This window comes from Miniopterus natalensis, chromosome 7 (genome assembly GCF_054644295.1).
Source record: "Miniopterus natalensis isolate mMinNat1 chromosome 7, mMinNat1.hap1, whole genome shotgun sequence".
In the NCBI taxonomy this organism is placed as follows: Eukaryota; Metazoa; Chordata; class Mammalia; order Chiroptera; family Miniopteridae; genus Miniopterus; species Miniopterus natalensis.
Window position 1 is genome coordinate 18,168,863 of NC_142087.1, and position 19,006 is coordinate 18,187,868.

The window sequence follows — 19,006 nt, forward strand, 5'->3', positions numbered from 1 at the left end:
AAACCAGACACAGTGTCACAGATGCACACACACAAACAGATACCCCCGGACCCAGATGCACACACAGGCACAGGCATATACAGACACCACAAGACACTAATTCCCCAAAGCAAAGCTAATGTACCAAGAAATGGTCTTACCTGCAGAGAGAAATCATACCTGCCAATTCTGTGCTGGCGTCTTCGAGGCTGGGATTATTCTAATGCTCAGCATGAGACACTTCAGGTGCCCAAGGAATTTCAGCTTTTATAACCCACAGACTTGACAAAATTGTATAACCACACCACCTAGCCAGAAATGCTATCTATTTCTGTTACACAACAGCCACCGCCTGGTTACAAACGGTTACTGCATGCCTCTAGCATGGCCTGCTTACAGTATCCACGTCTCTCTATATATACAGGGCCCACTGGATATTCTATTGTGGAAACCAAGCAGCTGCTGGGATTACATTTCTCAAACCCACACAAATAAGGGAAATTAAAACCTATCTTTCCAAATCCTTCCATTCAGACAAACAAATCCACCCACACTGCTTTCAGTTTCAGTGAAAAGGGGGATTAATTTTACTCACTGGTAATTTTTCATTTCCTCATTTGGGGGCCCAAAGACAAGTGTATTCAAAACTCAAGGACTTCCAGAGATTAAAAATAGATCTCAAGGTAGGATCTCTTCATTAAATGATAGGCAAAGCCAACAAAGCACTGTAATCTTGAGCACTAACTGATGGAGCCCACTTGGAAATGGCATCTGGTGTGCAGATGCCAGTGCCAGAGGCCCCAATGAACAGTGAAAAGTGCCCATGAAGACACAAAAAAGGCAAACACACACTGACAATCTAGTACCAGTAAGAGGGAAGAAACGTCACCTATAGTCAGCCTTTCTAGTCCTGACTCTAGGCCAGAGTCTGCCAGAAACCTAGGAGTGGGCACCTATGCCCCTTGGGATAGGCTGTGAGGACAAATCCCTGCCTCCATCTCCCCAACACCTGACTGCACTTCTCAAATCCGGACAGGGACCACAAGGCTCAAATGAGAAACAGCCAGCAGAGGGGGAATCTACCAGCAGCAAAGCACATCTTGGAAGACGGGGTCTCTGGGATAAAGGCAGAAGAGGAACCAGGACAATTCCTGGAGGAAAGGAGCTCTAAGTGTTACTTATTTGTGAATAAACATAAGGAAATCAGCAATGAGCATAAAAGGAAGATACCACTTGACTGGAGGAGAAGCCACAGTAGAAACTAGAGAGAAGGCTAAGAGCTTTAACTGTGCAGGGGCAGGAGATGCCCCACACGTGCTCAGAACACAGGTCACACGTGACACACCCAACCCATTGGGTGAACACACCCAGGTAGACCAGAACACCCCTTGCTCCTACGTGAGCCAAGAGAAAAAACCAGCATGTAGCCTACTAAAAAATACTCTTGAGTTTCTGTATCCTGAACACAAGCACTGTCCTCAAGCTACTGTGTGAAGTCGCTAACCTCGGAGAGATCCTCCTGCAGAAAGTAAAAGTTCAATTTGAACAAAGGAGAAAAGAATAAAAACAAACAAAACAGTTGCTGCTTTTTTAAAAAGGGAAACAAGATCAGACAATTAGGTAAAGAAATGGACTGAAACCAAGAGACAACAAGCTGAGGTGGGGAAGGATTGCAAGGAAACTAAAAGCACAAAATTAATTTAGAAGCAATAAAGTGAAACTGGAGAAGACTGAAAGGTGGAGGACAAGCTGGTATTGCCAGAGTTATGGCCAGAAAGGCAACACCAGTTCAGAGGTGAGGTCCACGAGGGGGAAAAGCAAAGAGCACAGCCAAGGCACGAACGATCAGCGTCTCTTAACTGGACTGAAAGACAAAAAGAACAAAGAAGCCAGTCATGTCGTATGAGTCCATTTCTATAACATGTCCAGAAGAGGCAAATCTACAGGGACAGAAAACAGCTTAGTGGTTGCCTGGGGCTGGGTGGAAATGGGGGACAGGAATGGGGAGAGACTTAATGGGTTTGGGATTTCTTTATGGGATGAAGAAACTACTCTAAAATTTGATTGTGGTGATGTCTGCACAAGTCTGATTTACTAGAAGCCACTGAGCTGTACGCTTTAAATGCAAGAACTTTATGGTATGTGAATTATATCTCAATAAAACTTTGTTATAAAGAACAAATGGAACACACTTAAATATAAAAGTATAGAATAAAAAAAAAAAACTATTCTGAGGTAAAGAAAAATCTGAGTATAGAGATACAGGGACACACCAGATTCACAAGAAATCAGAGAGAAGAAACCTATACTTGGACATGCCCTGGTAAAATAATTTAACTACAAGATGGAAAAGTCATAGACATATTCAGGAGGAAGGAGATGTTTGGTTTACTTAAATAGCAGCAATAATTAAGATGACCCAGGATTTTCCAAGGCAGCATTAAATGCCAGAGGTTAATAGAAAATGCAGATCTATAGAGAACTGAGGAAAAGGTTTTCACAAAGAATTTTATACCCAGAGAAGCTGGCCTTCATGTGGGAAAACCAAACACTGCAATGTCAGGAAGGCATGGGCTGAGAAAGGAAAAGAAAAAATAGAAAAAGCTTGAGGCCTTACCTCAACCACATAAGAGGCAAGATTCAGAGAGGTTACTAATATACAAGGCTGCTAACAATGCCAACTAAAACCACCAAGATCAGGACAAAATTAAATAAGGAACATAAAGCCAGTTATAAAACTAATGCATGTGTCAAGTTATTCTGTAGGTATATGTTATGCAATGTAAAATACGTAATTATGACGATAAAGCAGATCAAACAAGAGTACACTAATAAAGACAGGAAATAAGATGCTATCCTTTCTCCCAGATAGACAGGAATGGAAATTACCATTAGATCTTAGCTCTGACAACTGGACAAACAGGTTTTGAAAAAATGTTTTTTACTCAAAATAAAGGAGGTAAAAAAAAATAAAAGAAACAAAAAAAGTTCTTTACTTAAAGAAAACTACTATTAGAATTTGAAACAAACTACAGAATAAAACAACTAAACTTATAAATTAAATTCATTTTATTAAAAATATTCTCAGATGTGTCAAAATATAAATGCCCAAAACATATCTTTCGCAAAGTAAAATAAAGAAAACCAACATTCATGCTGCCTTACTATTATTTTTTGTGTCCAAGTGAATTCCTGCCAGAAAGTATTAGATGGGGAAAAGATGATCATTTTATATTACCAAAGTATAAAATTCACAATTAAAATATTATGTCACTTTTTATGTTCTGAATACTTCATTGAAAGGTGGCCCATAATGGTCAGCAATATAGAAGAAATGAATGACGTTTCATAAACATACCTGTCTCCAAGGAGATGAGGCGCAAGAGGGGTATGAGCACACCCTCCACCTCCTTGTCAATTTCATTTTGTATCGATTAGAGACTCTGACCAATATAACGGATAATGCTAACATAATAGGTATCAAACTTGGCACCCCACAGAAAATAGAGCTCGATTTTTCAATAGCTAAAGAGCATTTGTGAAAACTGGTATGAAAATTTCAGCCCCAACCAAAAAAGGGGACATTTATGCTTCTCATTGCCTGACTGTGATGCCAAAGAGAGAGAAAAAATAATTATCAACCAAGAAAGCCTAACAACTTCACAAGTTTCACCCTTTCTCCCAAATAGCTGCTGGGCCAGAGTCTGAATTGAAACTGTAAAAACACCCTTACAATTGAAAAACAAAGAATAAGCAACAAGATACCCTAAAGGAAGTAAAAAGACATTAAAGGGACAGAGAAATTAGCTAGGAAATAAGGAACGGATGTGGTAAATTTGGTAAGTACACCCAAGGGGGCTCTTACACAAACTTCCCAAGGCCACAGGGGAATAGAGACCTTCCATTCAAGCCACACAGGGCCCTGCCTGCTTCCCAGGCAAACATCTCTGAGCCTTAAGGAAGTTGGTTCCTATCCTGTTGGACAGCTCCGCTGCTGGGAAAGGATGCAGAGCCGTTCGTCCCTGCAGGATTCTAGAATACTGCTCCCCAACTGGACGACACACAAGAGGGAAGAGCTACTGTGCACTACAGCTCACATCAACAGGCAGAGGAAAGAAAAAAATGTAGAATCAGTGAAAACCAAAAAGGCATACGATAAAGCTCAATATCGATTTTTTAATAGAACCCTTAGGAAATTCTGCCATAGGAGAAAAATGTCCTCAAAAAGAATCCCTATCTTGCCCTGGCCGGTGTGGCTTAGTTGGTTGAGCATGGTCCTGTGCACCAAAGGGTCACTGGTTCAATTCCCTGTCAGGGCACATACCCAGGTTGTGGGTCTCATCCCCAGTCAGGGTGTGTGCAGGAGGCAGCCCAATTGATGTTTATCTCTCTTCTCCCCATCTCCTTTCCCCTCTTCTCTGGAATCAATAAAAATAATATAAAAAGGGGGGGGGGAGTTACTTAAACATTGAAAAATCCAGAGGGGACCCATTTTAAGCCAGAAACAGAAGGGAGTCTGAGAACCTCCATTATAGAACACTGTTCTGTAAGTTCTAATTAATACAATAAGAAAAATATTTTAAAGTTTAAATAATGGAAAAGGGTAGACAAAATAATTATTTACAGGTAATGAGTCCATCTACCCAGAAATGAGGGTGGTGTGTTTTTTAACTGATTTTGAGTAAGAGAGAGAGAGAAAGAGAAAGAGAAACATCAATTTGATGTTCCACTTATTTATGCATTCCTTGGTTGATTCTTGTATGTGCCCTAACCGGGGATCGAACCTACAACCTTGGCATATGGGGATGACACTTTAAACAACTGAGCAACCCAGCCAGGGCAAAAATGAGGGGTTTTGTTGTTGTTTTTTTAAAAAGCACTGGAATAAGATACTTCAGAAAAGTAGCCAGTTACAAAATGAACGTAGAAAAAACATCCTGTACAGTAGCATTAACTCAGATGGTGTCTGTCTTTTTAAAGCATAGTAGTATACATACATGTGCAATGTGCTCAGAAAGCAGACGGTGTTGTACCAAGCAGTTTACAGTGGAATTCTCTGTAAAATGGAATTATAATTGTTTTCTCTTTCTGTTCTTCTGGTTTTCCAAGTTTTAGTTATGCCCCTCTTATTGTATGAGAAAGCAAAATTAGCAGTAACAATTTTTAGCATCTATATAAGGTAGTAAAAATTTAAGACAAAAAAAATAAGACAAAACAACTAAAAGATTAAATTTGGCCAAATATGGAGGAAAAGTTTGATTCTTCAGAAATAATTATGCACTTGAAAATATCAGATTTGGCCCGGCCAGGCGTGACTCAGCCGTTGAACATCGACCTAAGATCCAGAAGATAGCAGTTTGATTCCTGGTCAGGGCACATACCCGGGTTGCGGGCTCGATCCCCAGTCAGGGGCGTGCAGGAGGCAGCCGATCAACAACAACTCTCTCATCACTGATGTTTCTAGCTCTATCTCCTTCTCCCTTCCTCTCTCTGAAATCAATAAAGATATATTTAAAAAGAAAAAAAGAAAATACCAAATTTGGCCCTGGCTGCATAGCTCAGTTGATTAGAGCATTGTCCCACTATGCCAAGGTTGTGGGTTCAATCCCTGGTCAGGGCACATAAAGAATCAACCGATGAATGCATAAATAAGTGGAACAACAAATCAATGTTCTCTCTCTCCCTTCCTCTCTAAAAAAAACCCCAAATATTGAATGTGATTAATGTAATCTCTGATCTATGTTTTCGCTTTAAGGACAAAATCTAAACTGTATTTAAACCAAACAAACCCATATACATTTGGTGATTATCTATTTTTGCCTTTCCAAATAAATGTTACATAGTGACATTTTAGTTTCCTAACAGTAGGGGCACTGAGCAAATCAACAAGGATATTTAGGATTATCATATGAACAAAAACTACTTTGTAATAAACCAACCTGGGGGGAATAAAATTCTACACACACTAAAAGTAAATGTATTGACTAACAGCACCCTCTAGTGTAACAATATTAAAAGGATAATTTATAAAACAAAATTGTTTTTAAAAAATTATTTTGGAAATTTTCAAACTTATAGAAAAGTAGATTTAGAATACATTTTCATTTCATATCCAACTTATTTCTGGCTATGCATTGTTTTGATTCACATGGCAACTTCTCTATTTCATTAGCAAAAGTGTAGGAGACTACCAGGTGTCTCTAAGAGTCCTCTCTCATTCAATTAAGAACTAACATAATAGCCCTGGCCGAATGGCTCAGGTTGGAATGTGGTTCTGTACACCAAAAGGTTGCAGGTTTGATTCCTGGTCAGGGCACATACCTGGGTTTCAGGTTCAATCCCTGGATGGGGCACGTGCTAGAGGCAACCAGTCGATATTTCTCTCTCTCTGTCTAAGATCAGTGGAAGCATTATCCTCAGGTAAGGATTAAAATATAAATAAATAAAATAGAGTCCTGTATTTTAAAAAAAGAATTAACATAATAAAAACCCTTGATTTTAATCTGGCACACACCAACTAAATTCAGGCAACGTTTCCCAGCCCTCCCTTGCAGCTAGACGTGGCTGTGTGACTAAGTTTTGGCCAATGGGATGTTGGGTAGAAATAAACACACCTTCTCCTTTCCCTCTTCCCACTGGAATGGTGAAACAATAGGAAAAAAGGAGAGAAAATCCGGTAAGACAACCTATTTAGAAAAACCCCCATTACTAAATTTTCAAAAGGAAATGGATCAGTACGAATTTTAAACCAGCTGGGTGTTATTTACCTTCAAATGAAAGAATCATAACAAAGGGTAAACATCTGGGTAAGATGAATAAATTCACTGTGCACCTTGACTATCGAAGACTCATTAAATTGGCTTCCCTGGCAGATACTTAAAGGAAGCCCACTCATTCATAATCTCAAAGCACAATGAGGAATGTATGCTGACAGCACCTGCCAGGATTCAGCAACGAAAGTACAAAAAGCGTATCCAACTCTGAAAGTAAATCCTCTGGAAAGATAGCATCCTTCAAACTTAAGATACACATCACAGGGTGTCCTGGTCAGCACCGCGCAGAAAAATACAAGGGACAGCAGAAAAACAGCACCGCACTGGGAATCCGGAAGCCCACGCTGTAGACTGTGCCTGGTGGCGTCAGTGCAGGAAAGTCATTACCCAGTGGGCCTCAAATATCTCGCACTGTCAGTTAACAGTGTTGGCCTATGTCTGTGGTTTTGTACTTCTGTTTTTAGTAATGGAACAAGCATCCTCAAATTAAATCTTATTGAAAGACTGGAGAGGGGGTAATAATTACACAAATAGGTGGATGATGTCATTAAAATGTGGACTCAATGTTCTTTTGCTATAAAGTTTAAATACATATTTTCCAGAAATAAAACCGAAAAAAATCCAACCAGTAAATCAAAGATTCCATAGCTTAATGAACTTTGATGATAGTAAGAAAAATACATTTACCTAATTTTCTAGCAGCAGCCTGCATATGCTATGCTGCAGAATACCGCCTCTTTATCATTATTTGGTTACCCTAACACAACACTCTGATTTTGAATTAAAGGGGGTAAAAAGATCATTTAACCAAAGAAGGTAAAAATCAATTACTTCAGATCATTTTAATATAGAATTTTTAATTTTAATTCTTTGGGTTAAAAGAATATGTGACATACCTATTAGAATGACTGTACAAGAAAAACTGCTAAGACAATATACCAAGTGTGATAAGGACAGGGCACCATACACTCCTGATAGTTATATAAAATGGTATGACGACTTTGGAAAAACAGTTGATCATTTCATGTAAAGACCCAGCAATAGCCCAGCCGGGCGTGGCTCAGCGGTTGAGCATCGACCTGGTTTCCAGGCGACTGGGGTTCGATTCCCGGTCAGGGCACATGCCCAGGTTGCGGGCTCGATCCCCAGTCGGGGGCGTGCAGGAGGCAGCTGATCAATGACTCATCATTGATGTTTCTCTCTCTCTCCCTCTCCTTTCCTCTCTCTGAAATCAATAAAGATATATTTTTAAAAAAAAAAAAGACCCAGCAATATTACTCCAGGGTACCTACCCAGAGAAATGAAAACTATGTTCAAACAAAAGTCTGTACATAAATATTTACCATGGCTTTATTTACAATAGCTAAAACCTGGAAACAACATTCACCTTTAACTAGTGAATGGGTAAACAAACTGTGGCATATCCCTACCCCCTTTTTTAAAAAAGATATCATCTCACACCCATTAGAAATGGCCAGAATAAAACAGTTGAATAATACCAAGTGTTAGCAAGGCTGTGGATAAACAGGAATTTTCCCACTGTTGTTAGAAATGTAAATAGGCTCAAATACTTGGGAAAACTATTTGTTAACATCTAGTAGGTTCAAGATGTGTGTGCACTATGGTCCAGCATTACCATTTCTCAGCCTATTCCACCCTACTTTTATAGTCCACAACTAATACATGAACAGAATGTACAAATAAGGTTTGGTATGTTTAAACAGTGAAATAAAACAGCACTTAAACAAAGGAACTCTAGCCACTTGGGTCAACGTGGCTTGAAAATATATTCCTGAATGAGCAAGTATACCGCAGAACACATACCACATGAGATCTTTTATTTAAGGTTTTAAATCATGCAGTCAATACTGTATATGAGTTTATGGATATATAAACATGTCATAATACAAAAGTAAAAATATGGACTAAAAAATTACCTCTAGGAGAGGGAGGGAAATGAGATTAGCAAAGAGGGTACCTAAAATGTTTTTTCTTTCTTTCTACTTCTTTTTTAATCCTAAAGCAAAGACAACATGGTAGGATTTATTAGGCCTGCTCATCTGGCATATTAGTATTTATTCTTTTATTTCCTTACATTTGAATTTTCACAATTAAAAACTTAAAGACGATCTCTAGAAGGATATACAAAAGAAACACAAAAACTGGTAGAAGTGGCTGCCTCCAGAGAGGGGACTAGCATGAGCTAGAGGGAGACTTAAACTCTCCATTTCTGTCCTCATGTACCTTTCAGGTTGTGTTCTATGTACATCCATTATCAACTTTCTTCTAACTACCAAAAAATCTACCTAAAGTATTTTTACTACTATTTAATACTTAAAGCAAGGCTACTAATGGAGATTCCAGTCCTGACTGTGCCATGAGGAGCAATGTCTTCTTGGGAGGTACTTTAACCTGCCCTTCTCCAAAGGTTATACCAATTCTAATACACAAAGCATCATCACAAACCAGAGATGAGAAGTTCTATCTATGCCACAGGGAGCGATCAGCAGTGCTCCTGTAACTCTGGTAGGAAAATGTTTATAATCTATCACAGCAGTTCCACATGACCATCTGTAGTGATTGCCTCATATCCTCTGTGGAATCAAGTGGGTAGATATGTACAGATAGTTACTATTTCTCAATGCTTGATGAGGTAAGAGGGCAGGAAGTTGAGGGAGCAGTTATCTGATGACTTATTTTCTTAATGAGCTAATAAATGGGAGTCATGGTGGAGAGGAAGGAGGCTGAGGATGAGACCGGGGAAAGACTGAGCAAAAAGAATGACATAAAGAGGAAAAAGAAGCCAAGGGTCTAGCTGAGCCCAGCACTTGTAAATATATAATAGAGAAAGTCACCTTGGTGTCTGGTTTCTCTCCAGCAGAGTACAAGTGGGGGGGGGGGGGGGGAAATGTAGAAAAATTAAATAGTAGGACTGTGCCACTGAGGACGGTCAGCAAGTTACAGGGCCAGCTGAGAGTGAGGAAGTCAAGATGCTGGTAAGATGACAGTCACATGACTCCCTAAGGCGTCCACAGCTATGGAAAGGGCCAAGGGGGGCAAAAGGAAGCCAGAGAGTAGCAGTGCCCAAGGAACAAGGACCACTGGAGGAGAAGAAATGAGAACCAGGCAGGACAGGATGTGTGCAGGCAGGAGACTCTCCAAGCTCAAGATCCCAAGTGTCACCTGGGAGATGACAAGGCTCAGGAGAGCTGACGTGAACTGGAAGTAAAACTCCCTAGAAAAGATCAAGTGAAGGGTTGGCAAGGTTTGGAGGCTGAAAGAGCCAACAACTTAGAGATGATGTTTAGCACTTTAATATTTAAACCTATGTCACTGCCTAAGGACAATACTGAAATAAATTTGCAGGCAAGACAAACAAGGAGACTACGTGGTGTTCAAAACCAGTGCTGAATAAGAACACCATGTTGATGCAGTCAGAGTTAGTGTGCTCCCCCAACACCAGCAGGGTGGTCAGAGTTTCCCTGTAACTAAACACTTAAGTCCCTTACTTCTGAGGGCTTGCTGCTGACAAGTAATAGGAAAACCAACCAAAAGTGTGGTCAGAACTAGCACTCTTAATGTTCTGCAAATTAACTGCTCAGGAATTTCTGATTTTCCTGTGTATCCTCATATCCTTTTATTCTCTTCAACTATTCCAAAAGCTGTTTTTATCTAACAATACTACTGTACTTCATGTTTTCCTAGGTCATCCATTCTTTATTTTAAAAGAAATGAGAAATATTTGTTGCACCCTAAATATTAACATAGACAGTTATAAGCTATAAAATATATTTGATTTTTGGGTAAAAGAGAAAATTACTTTAAAGAAAGAATTATAGCCTGGTTGATTGTCAACCCATGAACCAGGAGATCGTGGTTCGATTCCCAGTCAGGGCACATGCCCGGGCTGTGGGTTCGACCCCCAGTAGGGGGCTTGCAGGAGGCAGCCAATCAATGACTCATCCTTGATATTTCTATCTCTCTCCCTCTCCCTTCCTCTGTCTGAAATCAATAATATATATATATATACACATATATATATAAAGAATTACATATATATGTATATATTTTAAATGTTAAGAATAATTTTTTTTCTTCTCAAGCCAGGGGATAAATGAATTAACAGCTAGAAATACTGCCTATCAATCAATTTATTTGGTGAAGTGGTTCAGAAGCATTTCCAGACAATGGGAGACCTTTGACAGTAAAGGTCTTCCATTTTACAGGAAAGAAATGAGACGGGAAGCTGATAGACGTATCATTCAATTATGAGTATATATTATTAACAGTCCGTGAATGGAAGTGGCTTACATTAAATACCCAAACTCCAAAAGCTTACAAGCTGGGAACATATTACTCAGCAGTAGATAAAGCAATGTGGGCCTTGAGCTGTGCCACCAGCCCCATGTGACTGCTGAGTACCTGAAATGAGGTCAGTCCAATTGACATGTGCTGTAAGTATAAAATACACACCAGACTTCAGAGTTACTATAGGGGGGAAAGTTAAATATTTCATTAATAATTTTATATTGATTACTCGAAGTGATGTTTTACTAGGTTATTACATTTATTACTAAAAATTCATTTTATCTGCTTTTTACCATATTTAATATAGCTAGCTGCTAGAAAATTACATATGTGGAATAAACCATCGCAGCACAGGATGTCTGATCCAATACAGAGCAGCCCGAACAAGCAGTCTCTAGACAAACCGTCCAGCACACCCCACGCCTCCTGCCCTATTGCTAGAGCAGGCACAGGGACCAACGTATCATCCCTAGGTGTCCCAGGACAAGAAGTGGCTATGGAGGAAGTTGCTACAGAAGAATTTGTTATATGAGTGGCAAGGACAAAAAGGAAGAGAAGTGGTGAAATTAATGACAGTGGATCAAACGATGAAGCAAGCGACCTTGACACTGATTCAAAGACGTCCAGGAAGCAACTGGCGGAGATCGACGTTTTACAAGTAACGCTGGGTAACTTGGCCAAGCTTACTGATGTCAAATTGCAGCTACTGGAAGCAAAGGTAGACAAGCTACAGGCAAATGTTTCAGTCATGCATTCAAGAGGTATGCAAGGAACTCCTCCTGTTGGAATCTTCTATCCAAGTGTTGTTCCAGATAGAAGCAATCCTCCTGCATCCTCTGCTCCAACATCTGACACCGAGAGCAATTTCTATGCTATGTGGAAAGGCTGGTGATTACAGAAAGATCACAACAGCTCGGACATAAGAGAGGAGAAATACTACTGCACATTGTCCTTCTGTGAACCATATTGTAACATTAGTGAATGGAGCTGCCAGATGCTGCATCCTGTACCACATGCAGATTTCATATCCAACCTGAACAAACCACTGCTTCTTGCCCAGGACTGTCACATGGGTCTGCTGTCTAGCCTATGGTGGAGGATTTTAGTAATGACCAACAACAAGAACAAAAGAAAAAGAAAATTACATATGTGATTCCCATTACAATTGTATTGGACAGTGCTGGTCCAAAAATAGCGGCTATTGGGAAAAGAGAAAAGTAAATGCTACTTCAGTGTATACAACCATGGTAATCATGATCAGACTCCATCCAAAGAACATGTTCTGATACTGTGGCTTCACACACACACATAAAACACAGACATGGCCATATATCTTAATCCAAACATCAAAACAAACCCTACATTACTATCCCACACAAGCGGCTGTGCAGCCTGCACTCTGATGGAGGGGAGCAGGTGCCATAACCTGATTTCTCACATCACAGAACTGAGAGGAGGAGGGAGGGAGCCAGATCTGAGGAAGGCCAAAGTAAAACTCCACGTGCTAACAAACACACACTGAAAGGTCATAAAGGGAGTTGGAGCTCTTCTCTGGAAGCTCAAATCCAGCACAGAGAAAACTAAATAAAACAGAGTCCATCCAAGGGTAAACACTACTCAGATCCAGAGGGCCTTTATAACTACCAAATTGCAGGCTCTGGTTCTGTAGGCAAACCTAAAACAAAGTAGCACCTGTACATAAAAAGAATTATCATAGAAGCAATAGGATAAATTTATTGATGAGATTTTCCCATACCAAACAGAAAGTCAGCAAACAACTCAGACAATTTATAAACATCTGATCTTAATCTAACACTAACACACTGATTTTAAAACATATCAAAAAATAAAAATAAATAAAACATATCAAAAAATTAAAAAAATTTAAAAAACTTATCCAACTGAAAAGGCTGGAGTTGTTCTAATATGCTTGGAATGCTTTCACAGTAACCGTTACACAACGCTTCCTTTCCTACCTTCTTATATAAGCTCTGTAATCATGAGTGTTTACATAGGGTTTTGAAACCCAAGTTTTCCTGTAAATATTTAATTCTCTTGTTGCTACTGATCCAACTATAAACAGAGCATTTTATAACATGTTTAGTAATAAGAAAGTGGGGCACTGACATCACCAGCACACAGTCTACAAACCAAAAGCACCAGAATCACCAGACAGCCTCTCAGAAATCAGCTGCTAATAAAACAGAAATTTCTCCTCACTCCTCCAAGTTTTTTATCCAGTTTATATCTGAATTCCTCTGCATCTGTGGACCAACTTCTAAAATGAGCCTGAATCAGAACCAGGCACCCTGGTCTACAGGCTCCAGGCACTGGGCAGAGCTGGTATTCTCAGGTATGAACACGCAGGCAGTGAACTATCGTCTGTATGCCCTTGATAACAAAGATGAAAGGTACTAACTAGCAAGCCTTCTGTCTTCTGTTTAGTAAGAGCTTAATATGTTGGAACCTGTACCGATAGTGTCAAAGAAAATGGAATAAAGCAATCATTCGGCCAGTTTCCTGCACTACCGCAATAGTTAGAACAATGAGGTGGAAATGGCATATACGTGAAGCAATTTACCATCTAACTGGACAGACTGGGACAACTAGTGCATTACATGATCATTATCGAGCTGTGCACGAGGGCGCAGAGAAAATGCAACCCAACAGGGCTTGAAATGACTTTGGGGAAGTAAAGCCAAGGTCACGCTCAAAGGATGGAGAGTCCCAAGAGGGAGGCCACCATGGAGTCCAGAGGGAGGTGGGAGCACGGCCTGTCTTTAGGACATGAAAGCAACCTACTCACAGCAGACTGTGGGAGGTGGAGGAAGGAAAACCCCTTGCAGGGTCAAAAGACTCTCAAAATTCCAATGTAAATACAACACAACTTTAGGAAACCTGAGTTTCTGGGCAGATGAAGAGAACAGAAAGAGTCTACTGCTGGAAAACCTTAAAATGGAAGATCAAGAAGCTAGTATGTTAACCCAAGTACAAGAATCTTGGCAACTGGGATGATGGAGGCGACAAAGAAAAAGAGAGGGACAAAGGGAGCGATGTGAAAGAAAAAAACAAATCAAAAACTTGGTGTCAGCTCCGGCTGGTGTTGCTCAGTGGTTAGAGCATTGGCCTGCAGGCTAAAGGGCCCAGGTTGGATTCCGGCCAACGGCACGGACCCCCATTGCAGTCTCGATTCCCGGCTCTGGTTGGGGCGTGTGCAGGAGGCAACCAATTGCTGTGTCTCTCTCACACCAATGTTTCTCTCTCTCTCCCTCTCTCCCTTCTACTCTCTCTGAAAAGCAATGGAAAAAATATCCTCAGGTGAGGATTGGGGGAAAAAAATTGTAGAATGGCTGAGAAAGAGTCAGGGAACTGGTCTTAAATGTCTTTACACCCAGGGTTTGTACCTGTTACCCTGTCCAGGAGCACCAACAGCATAGGTACTCAAATGTTTGCTGACCAAAAAAAAAAACTCAAAAGCATGTAAAATGAAAATATTTACCTCCTACCTTGTAATTAGTGTAAGTGGCAAGACTGTGCCTGTTAATTTTCTAGTTTAATCTATGTGGAATGTGACCTAAAGAATCCATGACTTTATCATTAGCATTAACCTAACAATTATTCCCAGCACTGAGTTTAGACCATTGCTGACATGCAAAGGGCAAGGTTAAGCACAAATGAGCTCTAACACTTCAAGGCTACAAGCTGTCGGCACAACTCTATCGTGAAACACAGAACAAGAAGGATTGTATTTCAGACGCACCTAAATGCCAGGACGTGGACCTGTCCATATGCTTTCCATTACACACCGCTGAGCTCCATTTCCTTGTGCTGTTGAGGTCCAAGCTCGAAACCAGACAGGGAGTCCCGATTAGCGGAGTCAAGACCTAGCTGGAAAAAAACAAGTGGTAAATAAAAAGCAATAATAAACCTAGCAGGAGGCACATTGCATGAATGGCATCTACTTCTCACTCCTAGAACTCGTTCTGTTGCTTCCTCACTTCTAAGGAACATCTCCAAGTCCCAGTCCATCCCTGGGCAGGATCACAGACTGCACCTTTGGTCCCTTAAAAAAATCAACTCTCCATTTGCACAAAATATTTTGGAAAATGGTATTTCAGAACACCTGGTAAAAGCAATTTTGCACTCAGTTGAGCTTTCTTCCTTGACAATTTTTTTTCCCTTTAATCCTCACCTGCAGATATTTTCATTGATTTTTAGAGAGATAGGAAGGGAAAAAGGGAGAAAGAGAGAGAAACATAGATCAGTTGCCTCCTGCACATGCCTGGGCTGGGGGCAGAACTCGAAACCTAGGTATGTGCCCTGACCGGGAATCAAACGCAAAACCTTTCAGTGTACGGGATGGGACGATGCTCCTACCAACTGAGCCACATGGCCCAGGGCATCTTCCTTGACAATTTTTTAATTCCATATTCTCTAGCACAGGACCTTGATTTTAAAACAACAAACACTTTTTAAGGATTTCTTTCCACAACCCTTGGGAACCACTGGATTCACACTTTATAGGTAAGAAACCCAAGCAGGATAGGGCCTTCTGGTCAAGGTACTGGAGCTTGTAAGAGATGTAACAGTGCAGAGGTCAGAGCCCATCAGGACTATGACAGCAGAGCCCTTGCCTCTACTTTTAACTCTACATTGTCTCCAACGCCGCCACTAGAATGAACTAAAGGTACTGCATTTGAGGGAAAAGCAAAGATTTAATTATTCAAAAATCACCTTCTTTCTAAGCCTCTTAAAAATGTATTAATACAATGGGGCGTGCTTTCCATAAAAGCTGGGTCACATTCTACTTAAGCTGGGTTATCACTAGGTACACATGCTCATTTTATTGTTTATTAAATGAATGTATTTTATATACACTTTCACTTATGCATATATTTTACAATTAAAACAAAACAAAACCCAGAGCCCTGGCCAGGTGGCTCTGTTGCTTGGAGCATGGTCCTGTACACAAAAAGGTGGCAGGTTCAATTCCTGGCCAGGGCATATACCCAGGTTTCAGGTTTGATTCCTGGTAGGGGTCTGTGCAGAGGCAACAGATCCATGTTTCTCTCTCTCACTCTCAAATAAATAAAAAAATAAGAAAACTGCACGAGGTAATGACAGTTTAGCCAGATATCAATACATTTCTCATTAGAAAATACTTATGCTGTGAATCTTTCACCTCCACTGTTTGTTTTGGGCGAGTGAGCATCACCATTCAACGATGGCGCCGAGGTCAGTAAGCACATAAATGCCATCAGACTTGTAGCAGTTCAGCCTTCAATGAACCGGCAGTGATCCTGTATATTTTTTAATTTCAGACACTAAACATCGTTCTTTTGCTGTTCGGGACAAAAAATATTACTACTCATTTTGAGTGATTAGAATATGAATGGAGAAATTTTGTTTTTCTAAAACATACTTTTGCATTTGAGGCAAAAAAAAAAAGGTACTTTATCTCCCAAAATAAAATCTTCATAACCATCAATTTATTTTAAGCGATGTTTATTAAAACTTTAGAATCAGAAGGGAGGCACAAAGGCAACATCCGTTAGTGAGGATTAGGAATAATGGAAAGAACACGAAAAAAAGAACGCAAAGCTTTGAAAGAACAGCTTATTTTCCATTAAACTCTAATCATACACATTGTTCTTTCAGAAATATAAGTTGCACAACATGCATAGTATAATCCAACTTTTATTAAAAGTATAATTACATACTACATATTTGTGGACATAGAAAAGGGTTAGAAAGGATAAACATCCAACCGCCTTAAAATCTAGGGGGTATAAGAGGTGGTGTGACTTCTGAAATTTGCTTTATAGGATTCTGACAAGTTAGAATTATTTTCCAACATGTGTATGCTTCCTTTGTAAATCCTTTAAAGAGCTAATGAAATGTTAATTTTTTTAAAGGTTCCATGAGGGCAAAGCTGCAAATTAACCAAATTTCATTTTAGCTACAAATCACAGAAAAATTCTGAAAGGATAAAAGAAAGTCATGGACCCCCATGAAGATGTATTTTTGGAAAATACTTTTTAAAGCTGATCGGTAAGATGAGTATTTGGAAGAACTGGCTTTCTAACTCCACTGAACAACTATCATACACCAAAATACAGAATTGGGTCAGAAGTTCTAATATTGGAAAAACACAAATGTATTTTTGGGAAAAGAATTAAGCAGGAAGGGTCACTCAATAATAACAAGCCTGAGTTATCAGTGAGCATCCTTGAACTTTGGTCACAGCGCCACTGGAACACCCTTCCCCTTCATACATTCCAACACACTCAGGAAATGTGAAAACCTGCCCTTCGCACACAAGGCTACTGGGCTGAGATCAAAGCCCAGGCCCCGAGAGCAAGTAAGGGGAAACTTCACGTGGAGCACAATGATGCACCACCTGACTTTCCCCCAAGGTCACTCCAGAACTTATAAAAAACTGTTCACCGTGCTTCTGTTGTTTGTTAATTGGGGTTTTCAAAAGTACTATGTGCGGTGGTTCCAAAATTTTGATTTTATAAAGAAAAGAAAAAACATTAACTAAAAAATTTGGGTGAATTTTAGAATTAAAAAAAATTTTTAAATATATAGAATTGTTGTCTTTGTATTTTACCATTTCCTTAAAAAGGGACATTAACACTTCAGAAGGAGGAAGGATTTACTCCCAGGGCCAATACCATCCACAGGCCAGAAACTCTGAGCAGCCAAGTCATTATATCAACTCAGTAGATTCCAAAAAAGCTAACAACACCTACTCCTGATTTTTAAAACAAAAACCTTCCAATAAAAATTAAAATGATTCTTGCTGAGTATCACAAAGAACATCTGAAAACAAGGGCAAATACAACTGCTACATACTCAGCATGCTTTTACATTTAGTTTGCACTTTTGTCTTTTTTTCTTATTTTAGTTTGTACATTTTTAAAATGTATTTTTATTGACTTCAGAGAGAGGAAGGGAGAGGGAGAGAGACAGACAGAAACATCAAGGATGAGAGAGTCATAGATCGGCTGCCTCCTGCACACCCCCTACTGGGGATCAAGCCCGCAACCCGGGCATGTGCCCTGCCCAGGAATCGAACCATGACCTCCTGGTTCACAGGTCAACCCTCAACCACTGAGCCACACCGGCTGGGCTAGTTTGTAGTTTTAAAAGGACTTGCAAAAGAAGCACATGAATGTACCTGAAAATGTTGGTAAAATGGGCAATTTTTAAGGAAAACTATTCTTTGAAAACCTGAACAAACAACAACATACAAATAGACAAAATTATAAAAGCAAAGAACTATGCTCAAAAAAGGTACAGGCTCAGACAAACTCACAGTCCAAGTTATTCCCTAACCATTCCGGTAGAAAAGGGAAACAGGAAACCTTCCCTATTCCTCCTGGTAAAACTGACAAATTAACAAAGAAAGCCCAAGAGAAGAAAACTGTATGTTAACCTCACTTGCCATTTCTAGATTATTTTTTTTAACTTTTGTGAATTTGACATGTAAAGAATGATATTTGGTTTCAATCTTGATTTCTTTGATCCATATAACTATAGTTCTCATGAACTGTATGCACCTTTTCTCCATTTTTCAGTAGGTATGGTTTTTTCTTGTATGGTTTGTAAGAGCTCCTTGTAAATTAAAGACATTAACCTTGTGCGGTGCTACAAACATTTTCACCAGAAAAAGCAAATGCTTTTGCCATTCTGTTTATAAAGGATACTTTTTAAGAATCTCTCTGATGTTAAATCTAAAGTATCTTTTTGTAATTTCTTCTATCACTTTTGTGCTTTCAAAGCCCCTCCCTATTCCAAGATCAGAGAAATATTCACCATCATTTTCAGCTCGATGTATTTGGTCAAAATCATTTAAAAATTATTAGTAGCCATCCTTTTTAATATGCATATCCAATAAAATCTTTGCTTTAATAAAATAGATGAGTATAATTATATTCACC

At 39.6% G+C, this 19,006-nt stretch overlaps 1 protein-coding gene across 2 annotated transcripts in view; it reads right to left on the minus strand.

The window, feature by feature from the left end:
* The window catches only part of SLC23A2 (solute carrier family 23 member 2), a 105,150-nt gene that overhangs the window by 69,812 nt on the left and 16,332 nt on the right, over nt 1-19,006 (minus strand). For both annotated transcript variants that reach the window (XM_087818855.1, XM_087818856.1), the window contains exon 2: nt 14,821-14,948. The gene's annotated coding sequence lies outside the window, so the exon portion shown is untranslated. The remainder of the gene's footprint in view (nt 1-14,820; nt 14,949-19,006) is intronic.